General features: G+C 48.1%; 1 non-coding gene across 1 annotated transcript; it reads right to left on the bottom strand.

Annotated features, from left to right (window-relative positions):
- Window positions 1–7,269: 7,269 nt before the first annotated feature.
- Window positions 7,270–7,460, bottom strand: LOC133233180 (U2 spliceosomal RNA). Its single transcript, XR_009731656.1, has one exon. It is a non-coding gene; the product is annotated as a U2 spliceosomal RNA (small nuclear RNA).
- Window positions 7,461–12,653: the final 5,193 nt, after the last annotated feature.

Below are 12,653 nucleotides of genomic sequence, written 5' to 3'. Positions count from 1 at the left end.
TTCCACTCCTGGGTCCGAAGATCCCCTGTAGGAGGAAACTGCAACCCACTCCGGTATTTTCGCCTAGGAAATCGAGTGGACAGAGGATCCTGGCGGGTCACAGGGTCTCAAAGAGTCGGACACTAGTTAGAGACTGAAAACAAGAAGAAACATTCTGTTGATCTGAGTTGTCACAGCCACTAGCCACATGCAGCCAGGGAACGCTGGGCAGGTGGTTCCTCCGAATTCAGAGGTACCACTGAATCCTGAGGTACCAAGAATTCAAAGGTTTCCACTTTCAAGTGGAAAGCACACATGGGATTTCAAAGACTCAGTATTAAAAATCATAACATATCTCTGTAATGTTGATATTAATTACATATTGAAATATTTTGTGATATCTCGTTTGTAGAGGGGGAGGGGTGTGTGTGTGCCCGAGGGTTTGCAAGAACCCTGAGGAGGGATGGGGTGGAAACTTCCCTGCCCCGCCATTGAAAGCATGGAGCTCTAACCACGGACCACCAGAGAATGTCTGAGATATCTTGAGTTAAAGAGCGTATTAAACTTAATTGCACTCACTTCTCTTATTTTTTTATATGCCTAAGAATATCTGCATTTACCTGTAGGGGGGAATTCCCTGGTGGTTCAGTGGTTATGCCTGAGCGCTTTCAGTGTGGGAGTCTGCATTCCATCCTTGGTTGGAGAACTGGGATCCCAAAAGTCACACAGTGTGGCCAGATTAAAAACAAAAACAAAAACAGTTATGTGTGTGCCTCACATATTTCTTGAAAGCACTGTTACAGATGGAAGTGCTGAGAGGCTAAGCATCTTGCCTAATGTGAAAAGAAGTTAGGATTTGCATTCAAGCACCCTGCTAACCACTGGGGCCTCAGAGGTTTCAAACCGGGAGTCCTGATATTTTAATTGTGAATGATAAAAATGCCTCTCTGATGAGGGTACTTGTGAAGCTACACGAGGAAATGCAGCACGTCGGAATGTCTTAATGAGTATATCCTGGGGAAAGTCACTTCTTGCCTGTAAAATAGAAATGATTCCATTTGAAGTCTTGCAAACTATCTACACCTACTCACCCTGAGCCTCCTGTTTCACATCCCGCTCTCCCTGGTCTTGTATTTCTGCTGGCTGCCAAGTGGCTTTGACACCCATGATGCTCACGTGGCCTAGATACACGTGTAGATATGGACGCGGACACATAGAATGTAGGTATGGTCACCAGTATGCAGTCATTAGTGCTGTATTGTCTTTCACCTTGATGGGAATCCCCTGTTTGCTGGTCTATTCTCGGCACCTATGGTAGTGCTCTCAATATACTTGATTTGTGATGAATATGTGTTGAGTGACTGGATGAGGTTCCAATGAGACAATGTATACTGTGCTTAGGCTGGGTCTGACAAAGTCTTCAAGTTTCTGAATCAGAAATTTTGAAAGGAGGCCCCAGCTCTGTGTTTATCAAGTCCTCCAGATGATTCTGACAAACTCCCAAATTTGAGCATGCAGCCATTCGTGTGGGCCAAACATCATGGATGACTTGACAGAAATCTATGAAATCAAGAAGCTGAATCAGGGACTTCCCGGTGGTCCAGTGGTTAAGTATGCGCCTCCCCGTGCAGGGGACACGGTTTGATTCCTGGTCTAAAACTGAGATTCCCCCACGCATCGAGGCAACTAAGGCAGCATACTTGCTCTGAGTGCTCTGGAGCCCGTATGTCACAACTAAGACCCAAAACAGCCAGAGAGTAAATACACGTTTAAAAAGCCGAATCAAACATGTAAGGTCTCTGGGGATTGGCCCCTGTTGCGAAAGCTCTAAAGAGTCCCTCAGCTCGGATAACTGGCCGACAGCGAGTTCCCTGCACAGCAAGAGTCTGGCTTTCTCCCCTCAGCTCACCTCTGTCTCTCTCTGGTGGGCTTGTTCCTCCCCCCTCGCAGCTGTTGGCGGTTGCTCCCATGGCCCTGTCACCCTCTTGGGGCTCTGACTGCTGTTCCTTCCTGATCACCCAATGCCCCTCTTGATGCCAAGATCTCCCCAGGTGCCACTGTCCTGTGAAGATGGCAGCTGGAATCTGTCCCCGAGTGGATCTGTCTCCTAAGAGACCACAGCCTGCTGCAACTGCCTCTTCACAACCTTCTCCATCCTCCAGCCTCCTCCCGCCTCTGCCTTCCCGGCACCAGCTATTAGGCCCTCAGGAAAAGCATAAGAAATGTCACTGAAATCAGATCTCCTGCTCAGAAAATGTTCATTTACATCTCATCTCACCTCTACAAAAAAACACTCGAAAGGGGTGGTTTTTCCGTTCCCAACCTCAAACTGCAGTGAACGTCCTGTCTGAAAAGAAGACTCCAGGGGAATTCCCTGGCGGTTCAGTGGTTAGGGCTCCATGCTTTCACTGCCAAAGGGAAGGGCTCAGTACCCGGTAGGGGATCTAACATCCCACAAGCTGGGTGGCATGGCCAGAAAAAGAAACAAACAAAAAACCTCAGGAGGAGGGAAAGGAACCTGTCCAACACCACACCACTTTGCTTCAGAATTAGGCAGTGAGAGACTCATCCACCAGGGGGCAGCATCTGCTCCTTTGCTGCCCTGGCCTGGGCTCTGGGACTTGGTTTTGGATGAGTTGCCTCTGAATGGGCCCCTGGCTGGCAAAAGGGTGTCTAAGGGCCCCTCCCCCTCAGTTTTTCTTTCACATTCTAAGTAATAGGTTGTGTTTTCCCTATTTTATTCCTTCTTTTCTTGGCCTTGGCATCTTATTCCCAAACCAGGGATGTAACCTGTGTCCTGTACAGTGGAAGAACAGAATTCTAAGCCTGGACCACTGGGGAACTCCCTCTCCAACACATTCTTGAGGAAGCAAAGAGGGAATTTGAAATTCATGCCTTTGTCATTCCCTGGCGGAAGCTGATCTTGGACCTCGTCTCCCCTCCCATCCCTCCTCCTGCAGACTCCTCTCCTCCCTTCGGTTGTACACTCAGCAGGTCCTCGGTTGGGATGCAGTGGAGACAAGGATGTCCTCAGCTGCTTCCTAGGTGAGCCTCACCCATCCTGTACCCTCCCCTACTCCAGAGCCTGAGTTGTCCTGGGGAAAGGGACCTGGAATCATCTAAGCCCCGCATTACATGCTGAGGAAACCAAGGCTCCAAGGGGGGAGGAGGCTTTTCCAAGCCAGTTCAGTTGTCAGGACAAGACTCATGATGACTCTCAGCCCAGGGTTCAGCCCACCAGGCCTTGAGGGTGGCCTCTCTCTCCAGGGTCATCCCTCCATGGCGTCTGTTTTTCTCCTCTAAGAAATCCCTCTTCCCCAGTAAAGGTCTGAGGGTTCAGTAGTACCCAGACCTTGCCTGGAAGTACAGGGTTTTTAGGTGTCCCTGCCAACCCCCAAGGTGTCCGGGACCCCAGACCAGGAAACTCCCGGCTAAGGCTGGGTGTTTCATTCCCACACTCAAAGAAACCCTTGAGTACATTTAGTCAATCCATCATGTAGTCCATCATGAATCATGGAGGATTTCCTGATTGCCTGCTGTGTGGCAGGCACAGTGCTGGGCACTGCGGAGATGTGGCTGAGAAGAACCAGCTTCTGGACTCAGCGCTTAGTCTGGTGGGGAGACAGCTCCGAGGAAGACCCTCCTCTCAGCAGCTGGAATCTGACCCAGGTCAGGGAGCCAATGGGAGGAAGTAGGTAGGTCCCAGCTAGTCTGTCCTTCTGTCTGGAATGCTACCTTGCCTCCTGGCCACTTAAACTTGCCTCTGATGTCACCATTGGAGAGGCCTTCATGAGCAACCCCCTCCTCCATGTAAAGTAGCTCTCCCCCCCAGTCACTGTCCAGAACATTTCCCTGTTTTATTTTCCTCAGTGGCTTGTGTCACTGTCTGAAATGACCCTCTTGAGTCACTGTCTGCCTCTCTCTACTTCTCAATATAATGTTCACTCTATGAGGGCAGGTCCTGATCCATTTCACTGAGGCCTTCAACCTGGCAGGCACTCCATCCATGAACGCTCAAAGTAAGAATGTTTGAATGTTCTCTCTAGGAAATCCTCCAGTGCACTCTGTCCTGGGCTGTGATCTTGTGGACAAGGGCTGCAGAAATGAGGCTGCCAGGAAACAAAATGGTCATTAATGGAGGAAGGTTCCATGGGCTCCAGGCTGGATGTGGAGATGGGGACTGGAATTCGCATTTAAAGGATACTGGACTGGGCCAGGCCCCGGTGTTGCCCTGACAAACTGGGTCCCTTCCTTCACCCGCACTCTGTCCCACCTCCTCCTTGCCATTTGTTTATCAACGCCTTTCCTGGCAAAGGCAAAGGATGAAGAATGGGGGAGAGACTGCCAGTTTCAGGTCTCTTATCTTTAATCAAGTGACAGGTTCCCTCTTGGGTGAGAGGCCCAGGAGATGTAAGAGAGAGAGGAGCTGCTGCTGCTGCTGCTGCTAAGTCGCTTCAGTCGTGTCCGACTCTGCGTGACCCCACAGACGGCAGCCCACCAGGCTCCCTCGTCCCTGGGATTCTCCAGGCAAGAACACTGGAGTGGGTTACCATTTCCTTCTCCAACCCATGACAGTGAAAAGTGAAAGTGAAGTTGCTCATTCATGTCTGACTCTTAGCGACCCCATGGACTTCAGCCTACCAGGCTCCTCCGTCCATGGGATTTTCCAGGCAAGAGTACTGGAGTGGGGTGCCACTGCCTTCTCCGAAGAGAGGAGCTGCCGCTACGTCACTTCAGTCGTGTCCGAGTCTGTGCGACCCCATAGACCGCAGCCCACCAGGCTCCCCCGTCCCTGGGATTCTCCAGGCAAGAACACTGGAGTGGGTTGCCATTTCCTTCTCCAATGCATGAAAGTGAAAAGTGAAAGTGAAGCCGCTCAGTCCTGTCCAACTCTTCCCAACCCCGTGGATTGGAGCCCACCAGGCTCCTCCGCCCATGGGATTTTCCAGGCAAGAGTACTGGAGTGGGGTGCCATTGCCTTCTCCAGAAGAGAGGAGCTAGGAAGTTTCAAAGATTGTGAAGGAATCAATATCTGTGAAACTGATAGTGTTCACAGTCCACTTCAGCTAATTTCTAGCTGGGTGACTTTCACAAGTTACTTAACCTTTCTGTTCTTCAGTTTCTTCTTTTAGGGAAAATACACTTGGGTGGAGCCGAGAATTTTAAAAATTCCTAGAGCTGAGAGTCTTCCCCTGGGGACTCCAGCAAACCCACACTGTTTCAGAGATCTGTTAAGTGTTGGGAGCAGGGCCTTGTCCACAGGATAGAAGAAATAATCTCGTATTAAAAAGAAACAAAACTATACTAAAGGATCTGGACAGCTCCGTATTTCAGTGGTTTGAAAGTTAAAGGAAAATTTGCATAATGTTGGTCCATGGATATGACCCTCACAAGAAACAGTACTCCTAAGTAAACCGCTCTAATAGGGCAACAGAAAATCACACGTTGGTAAAACAAAACAGAAACCTTCACGAGACAGGTACCCAGAGCAAAACAAGGAAAACACTGGAAAAGATGTAAGAAGCCTGTTGTTCATACTTTCTCTTTTCCCTGAGAGGGGTGCACTATTCCTGCAGGTACTACAATACCAGGTCAATGGGTGGAGTGGACGGAGTAAGGTTCTATTCCAACTCCCTGCTCCAAACACCCATTTACTAAAATGTCCTGGCATAGAGGATGTGGTGTTGTTTGGTTGCTAAGTCCTGCCTGACTCTTTGTGACCCCGTAGATTGCATCCTGCCCAGACTTCCCGGTGCTTCGGTATCGCCTGGAGTTGCTCAAACTCATGTCCATTGATGTGGTGATGCCATCCAACCATCTCATCCTCTGTCTTCCTTCTCCTGCCTTCAATCTTTCCCGGCATCACAGTCTTTTCCAGGGAGTGGGTTCTTCCCATCAGGTGGCCAAAGTATTGGAGCTTCAGCTTCAGCATCAGTCTTTCCAAGGACAATTCAGGGTTGATTTCCTTTACGACGGACTGGTTTCATCTCCTTGTGGTCCAAGGGACTCTCAGGAGTCTTCTCCAGCACCACAGTTCCAAAGTTCTTCGGCCTCTGACACCTTTATAGTCCAGCTCTCACATCCCTAAATGACTACTGGAAAGACCACAGCCTTGACTATAGGGACCATTGTCGATAAAGTGATGTCTTTGCTTTTTAACACGCTGTCTAGGTTGTCATAGCTTTCCTGCCAAGAAGCAATCATTTTCTGATTTCCTGGCTGCAGTCACCATCCTCAGTGATTTTAGGGCCCAAGAAGAGGAAATCTGTCACTGCTTCCACATTTCCCCCGTTCAATTAGCAATGCAGTGATGGGACCAGATGTCATGACCTTAGTGTTTTTACTATTGAGGGTTTTTTTTTTTTTTTAATTAATTATTTATTTTTGACTGCACTGGGTCTTCGTCGATGCTAGAGTCTTCTCTAGTTGCCAGCGGGGCTACTCTCTAATTGTGGTTTATGGGCTCTGGAGTACAGGCTCAGTAGTTGTGTCCAAGGGGTTTAGTTGCCCCAGGGCATGTGGAATCTTCCTGGACCAGGAATTGAACCAATCCCCTACACTGGCAAGCGGATTCTTAATCACTGGGCTAGGAAGGAAGTCCAGTACTGAATTTTAAGCCAGGTTTTTCACTCTCCTCCTTCATCCTCAGCAAGAGTCGTTCGTTCTGGCTTATTCATGATTTGGACTTGTGCTAACCTCAAAAGCCTGCCTTGTGTATCCAAAAGACACAGTGGCCTTATTTAGGCCCTCCTCTCTTCGGAACTCTAAGGAAAAATACAACTCAGTCAGTGGCACTGACCTCTCCTTGTCAGTCAGTCACCTGGATAAATGAAATCCCGGTACAACCGACACACTGAGTGGAAAGCCCATTATTTTAACCTCGATTCCAGGTGGAATTCGGTGCTTTTGAGCAGGAACTTCTTGAAGACAGAAAACAAAATACTGAAGTAATTACAGAAATCTCAATAGGCGAGGGGGCATAGAAACAGAAGTTTCAAGCTAGTATTCCGGTTTTATGCTGAAAATGGCATCAGGAGGGACTGGGGATATCAAGTAGGAGCCTGGACACCAACTCCTTTTGTAAAGTATGAAGTCAGAAATGAGAGCAGGAAGACCACTTTCCCAAGACTGTAAGGTAGAACGGGGTGATTTTCAGGACAACAGAGACTTAAGCAGATGCCTCAAACTACACCTGCCAAACTGTAGAAAAACAAGAGACCAAGTTCCAGATCCAGTTGACTCCAGCAAAGAGCCAGTTTCTGCTTTTGGGTACTTCCACAAGTGTCCCCAAGGGGGTGCACCGTTCCTGGAGGTACTGCAATACCAGGTCGATGCGTGGAGTGGACGGAGCAAGCTCCTATTCCAACTCCCTGCCCCAAAAATCCACTTAATATATTGTCCTCGGGTAGAGGACGTATCAGATATTAAACTGATAAGAACAGATACTACACTTGATCTTAGCCAAAAGGCCGAGAAGCGATACCGTGTCACCACCCGTCGCTGTCACCGTCCTGCTGACGTGCATATTGCACTCAGTGTGATCGGGTCCCCAGTGACTCCAGGTCTCCTTTCCTTTGCCTCGTTGACAGTGCTATGGCGGTACTACATCAGAGTCTCGAGCTGAAGTTGGATTCTCCACATCGTAAAAGAGAAATCCCGCATCTGCCGCGGCTTTGTGGTTCTCGGGCAGAAGAGCCGTCTCGAATCTGCATGCCCCGCCCTCTGTCGCCGAGAAGGCGTGGCTCCGGCGGGACCGCAGCGCCCTGGGGACGGCCTCGGGGCGGCGGCAGGGGAGCTCCTCCTTGGTGCTCAGTTCAGTCGCTCAGTCGCGTCCGACTCTTTGCGACCCCATGAATCGCAGCACGCCAGGCCTCCCTGTCCAATACCAATTCCCGGAGTTCACTCAGACTCACGTCCATCGAGTCAGTGATGCCATCCAGCCATCTCATCCTCTGCCGTCCCCTTCTCCTCCTTCCTTGGTGCTAGTGGAGAGGAGAGACCCGACCGGAGCGGGTGCGGTGTGGCCCGCGAGAGAGACCCGTGCGACGAGCTGTTGGCCGAGAGTTTTCCTGAAGACAAGGTCGCAAGACTCACTCGCTAGAAACGCCCGGACTGCAGTGTGTTACACAGGCCTCCGCCTGCGGAGAGAGGGGCTTTGTAGGGTCGCGTGTGTGGAGGGGGCTTCGCTGCCAGGAGGAAGGCGGATGGCCCACAGTGGGGAAGGGAGGGGGCCTATGGATGCGGAGGCCGAGGCCGGGCTGCGGGAGGGGTTCACTCCAATTCCAGCGCCCTGTCCTTCGGTGCTTCTACGAACCAACCCGATCCCGGGCTTCCTACCGAAAGCTCTCTCCGCCAAGGACCTCGTTTCCCTACCCCTCCTCCTTAGCTGTGGGTCTCCCTGGTGGCTCAGATTGTCAAGAATCAGCCTGCAAGACAGGAATCACGGGCTCGATTCCTGTTTCAGAAAGGATTTCAGAAGATCCCCTAGAGGAGGAAATGGAAACCCACGACTGTATTCTTGCCTAGGAAATCCCATGGACGCAGGAGCCTGGCGGGTCACAAGGTCCCAAACAGTCGGACACTCCTTAGCGACTAAACAACAGGAAATATTCTGTTGATCTGAGTTGTCACAGCCACTAGCCACATGCAGCCAGGGAACTGTGGGCTAGTGGTTTCTCCCAATTCAGACGTACTGAAAGTGGAAAAAACACATGGGGATTTCAAAGACTTAGTATTAAAAATTGTAACATATCTCTGTAATGTTAATATTAATTACATATTGCAATGATATTTTAGATATCTGTTTGTGTGTGTGGCGGGGGGAGTGTGCCCCAGGGCTTGCAAGAACCCTGAGGAGGGATGGGATGGAAATCTCCCTGCCTTGTCATTGAAAGGATAGAGCTCTAATCACTGACCACTGGAGAATTTTGAGATAAGTTGAGTTAAAGAACATATTAAACTTAATTTCCCCCACTTCTCTTTATTTTTTTAATATGCCTAAGAATGTTTGCATTTACCTGCAGGAGGGAATTCCCTGGTGGTTCAGTGGTTAGGCCTCAGCGCTTTCAGTGCAGGAGTCCAGGTTCCATCCTAGGTTGGAAACCTGGGATCCCAAAAGCCACACGGTGTGGCCAAATTAAAAAAACAACCAGTTATGTGTGTGCCTCACATATTTCTTGAAAGCACTGTTACAGATGGAAGTGATGAGAGGCTAAGCATCTTGCCAAATGTGAAAAGAAGTAAGGATTTGCATTAGAATCCTGCTAACCATCATGGTCAACAAAAGAGTCCGAAAGCAGTACTTGGATGCAACCTCAAAAACGACAGAATGATCTCTGTTCGTTTCCAAGGCAAACCATTCAATATCACAGTAATCCAAGTCTATGCCCCAACCAGTAACGCTGAAGAAGCTGAAGTTGAATGGTTCTATGAAGACCTACAAGACCTTTTAGAACTAACACCCAAAAAAGATGTCCTTTTCATTATAGGGGACTGGAATGCAAAAGTAGGAAGTCAAGAAACACCTGGAGTAACAGGCAAATTTGGCCTTGGAATACGGAATGAAGCAGGGCAAAGACTAATAGAGTTTTGCCAAGAAAATGCACTGGTCATAACAAACACCCTCTTCCAACAACACAAGAGAAGACTCTATACATGGACATCACCAGACGGTCAACACCGAAATCAGACTGATTATATATTCTTTGCAGCCAAAGACGGAGAAGCTCTATACAGTCAGCAAAAACAAGACCGGGAGCTGACTGTGGCTCAGACCATGAACTCCTTATTGCCAAATTCAGACTGAAATTGAAGAAAATAGGGAAAACCACTAGACCATTCAGGTATGACCTAAATCAAATCCCTTATGATTATACAGTGGAAGTGAGAAATAGATTTAAGGGCCTAGATCTGATAGATAGAGTGCCTGATGAACTATGGAATGAGGTTCGTGACATGGTACAGGAGACAGGGATCAAGACCATTCCCATAGAAAAGAAATGCAAAAAAGCAAAATGGCTGTCTGGGGAGGCCTTACAAATAGCTGTGAAAAGAAGAGAAGCGAAAAGCAAAGGAGAAAAGGAAAGATATAAACATCTGAATGCAGAGTTCCAAAGAATAGCAAGAAGAGATAAGAAAGCCTTCCTCAGCGATCAATGCAAAGAAATAGAGGAAAACAACAGAATGGGAAAGACTAGGGATCTCTTCAAGAAAATCAGAGATACCAAAGGAACATTTCATGCAAAGATGAGCTCGATAAAGGACAGAAATGGTATGGACCTAACAGAAGCAGAAGATATTAAGAAGAGATGGCAAGAATACACAGAAGAACTGTACAAAAAAGATCTTCACGACCCAGATAATCACGATGGTGTGATCACTGACCTAGAGCCAGACATCCCGGAATGTGAAGTCAAGTGGGCCTTAGAAAGCATCACTACGAACAAAGCTAGTGGAGGTGATAGAATTCCAGTTGAGCTATTCCAAATCCTGAAAGATGATGCTGTGAAGGTGCTTCACTCAATATGCCAGCAAATTTGGAAAACTCAGCAGTGGCCACAGGACTGGAAAAGGTCAGTTTTCATTCCAATCCCAAAGAAAGGGCAATGCCAAAGAATGCTCCAACTACCGCACAATTGCACTCATCTCACACGCTAGTAAAGTAATGCTCAAAATTCTCCAAGCCAGGCTTCAGCAATACGTGAACCGTGAACTTCCTGATGTTCCAGCTGGTTTTAGAAAAGGCAGAGGAACCAGAGATCAAATTGCCAACATCCGCTGGATCATGGAAAAAGCAAGAGAGTTCCAGAAAAACATCTATTTCTGCTTTATTGACTATGCCAAAGCCTTTGACTGTGTGGATCACAATAAACTGTGGAAAATTCTGAAAGAGATGGGAATACCAGAACACCGGATCTGCCTCTTGAGAGATTTGTATGCAGGTCAGGAAGCAACAGTTAGAACTGGACATGGAACAACAGACTGGTTCCAAATAGGAAAAGGAGTTCGTCAAGGCTGTATATTGTCACCCTGTTTATTTAACTTCTATGCAGAGTACATCATGAGAAACGCTGGACTGGAAGAAACACAAGCTGGAATCAAGATTGCCGGGAGAAATATCAATAACCTCAGATATGCAGATGACACCACCCTTGTGGCAGAAAGTGAAGAGGAACTAAAAAGCCTCTTGATGAAAGTGAAAGTGGAGAGTGAAAAAGTTGGCTTAAAGCTCAACATTCAGAAAACGAAGATCATGGCATCCGGTCCCACCACTTCATGGGAAATAGATGGGGAAACAGTGGAAACAGTGTCAGACTTTATTTTTCTGGGCTCCAAAATCACTGCAGATGGTGACTGCAGCCATGAAATTAAAAGACGCTTACTCCTTGGAAGGAAAGTTATGACCAACCTAGATAGCATATTCAAAAGCAGAGACATTACTTTGCCAACAAAGGTCCGTCTAGTCAAGGCTATGGTTTTTCCTGTGGTCATGTATGGATGTGAGAGTTGGACTGTGAAGAAGGCTGAGGGCCAAAGAATTGATGCTTTTGAACTGTGGTGTTGGAGAAGACTCTTGAGAGTCCCTTGGACGGCAAGGAGATCCAACCAGTCCATTCTGAAGGAGATCAGCCCTGGGATTTCTTTGGAAGGAATGATGCTAAAGCTGAAACTCGAGTACTTTGGCCACCTCATGCGAAGAGTTGACTCATTGGAAAAGACTCTGATGCTGAGAGGGATTGGGGGCAGGAGGAGAAGGGGATGCCAGAGGATGAGATGGCTGGATGGTATCACTGACTCGATGGACATGAGTCTGGGTGAGCTCCGGGAGTTGGTGATGGACAGGGAGGCCTGGCGTGCTGCGATTCATGGGGTCGCAAAGAGTCGGACACGACTGAGCGACTGATCTGACCTGATCTGAACCACTGGAACTTGAGGTTTTTTAAACTGGTGTCCTGCTACTTCCTTTGGGGATGATAAGAATGCCTCTCTGATGAGGGTACTTGTGAAGCTACACGAGGAAATGCAGTACATCAGAATGTCCAAGTGAGTATATCCTAGGGAATGTCACTTCTTGGCTGTAAAGTAGAAATAATTCCATTTGAAGTCTTGCAAACCATCTATACCTACTCACCCTGAGCCTTCCTATTTCACATCTCGCTCTCCCTGGTCTTGTATTTCTGTTGGCTGCCAAGTGGCTTTGACACCCATGATGCTCACGTGGCATAGGTACACGTGTAGATATGGACACAGACACAAAGAATGTAGGTATAGTCACAAATATACAGTCAGTAGTGCTGTACCTTCACCTTGATGGGAAACCTTTTGTTTGCTGGTCTATTCCGAGCACCTAGTGCTCTGAATGTACTTGACTTTTGATGAATGTGTGTTGAGTGACTGGATGAGGTTCCAATGAGACAATGTATACTGTGCTTAGGCTGGGTCTGACAAAGTCTTCAAATTTCTGAATCAGAAATTTTGAAAGAAGGCCCCAGTGTTTATCTGTGTTTTATCTGTGTTTATCAAGTCCTCCAGATGATCCTGACAAGCTCCCAAATTTGAGCATGCAGCCATTGTGTGGGCCAAAGAACACGGGTGCCTTGACAGAAGTCTATGAAACCAAGACGCTGAGTCAGGGACTTCCCGGTGGTCCAGGGGTTAAGTATGCGCCTCCCCGT

Source organism: Bos javanicus, chromosome 19 (assembly GCF_032452875.1).
Source record: "Bos javanicus breed banteng chromosome 19, ARS-OSU_banteng_1.0, whole genome shotgun sequence".
In the NCBI taxonomy this organism is placed as follows: Eukaryota; Metazoa; Chordata; class Mammalia; order Artiodactyla; family Bovidae; genus Bos; species Bos javanicus.
The sequence above is the reverse complement of the archived record's forward strand: the minus strand, read 5'-3'. Positions and strand labels throughout refer to the sequence as shown.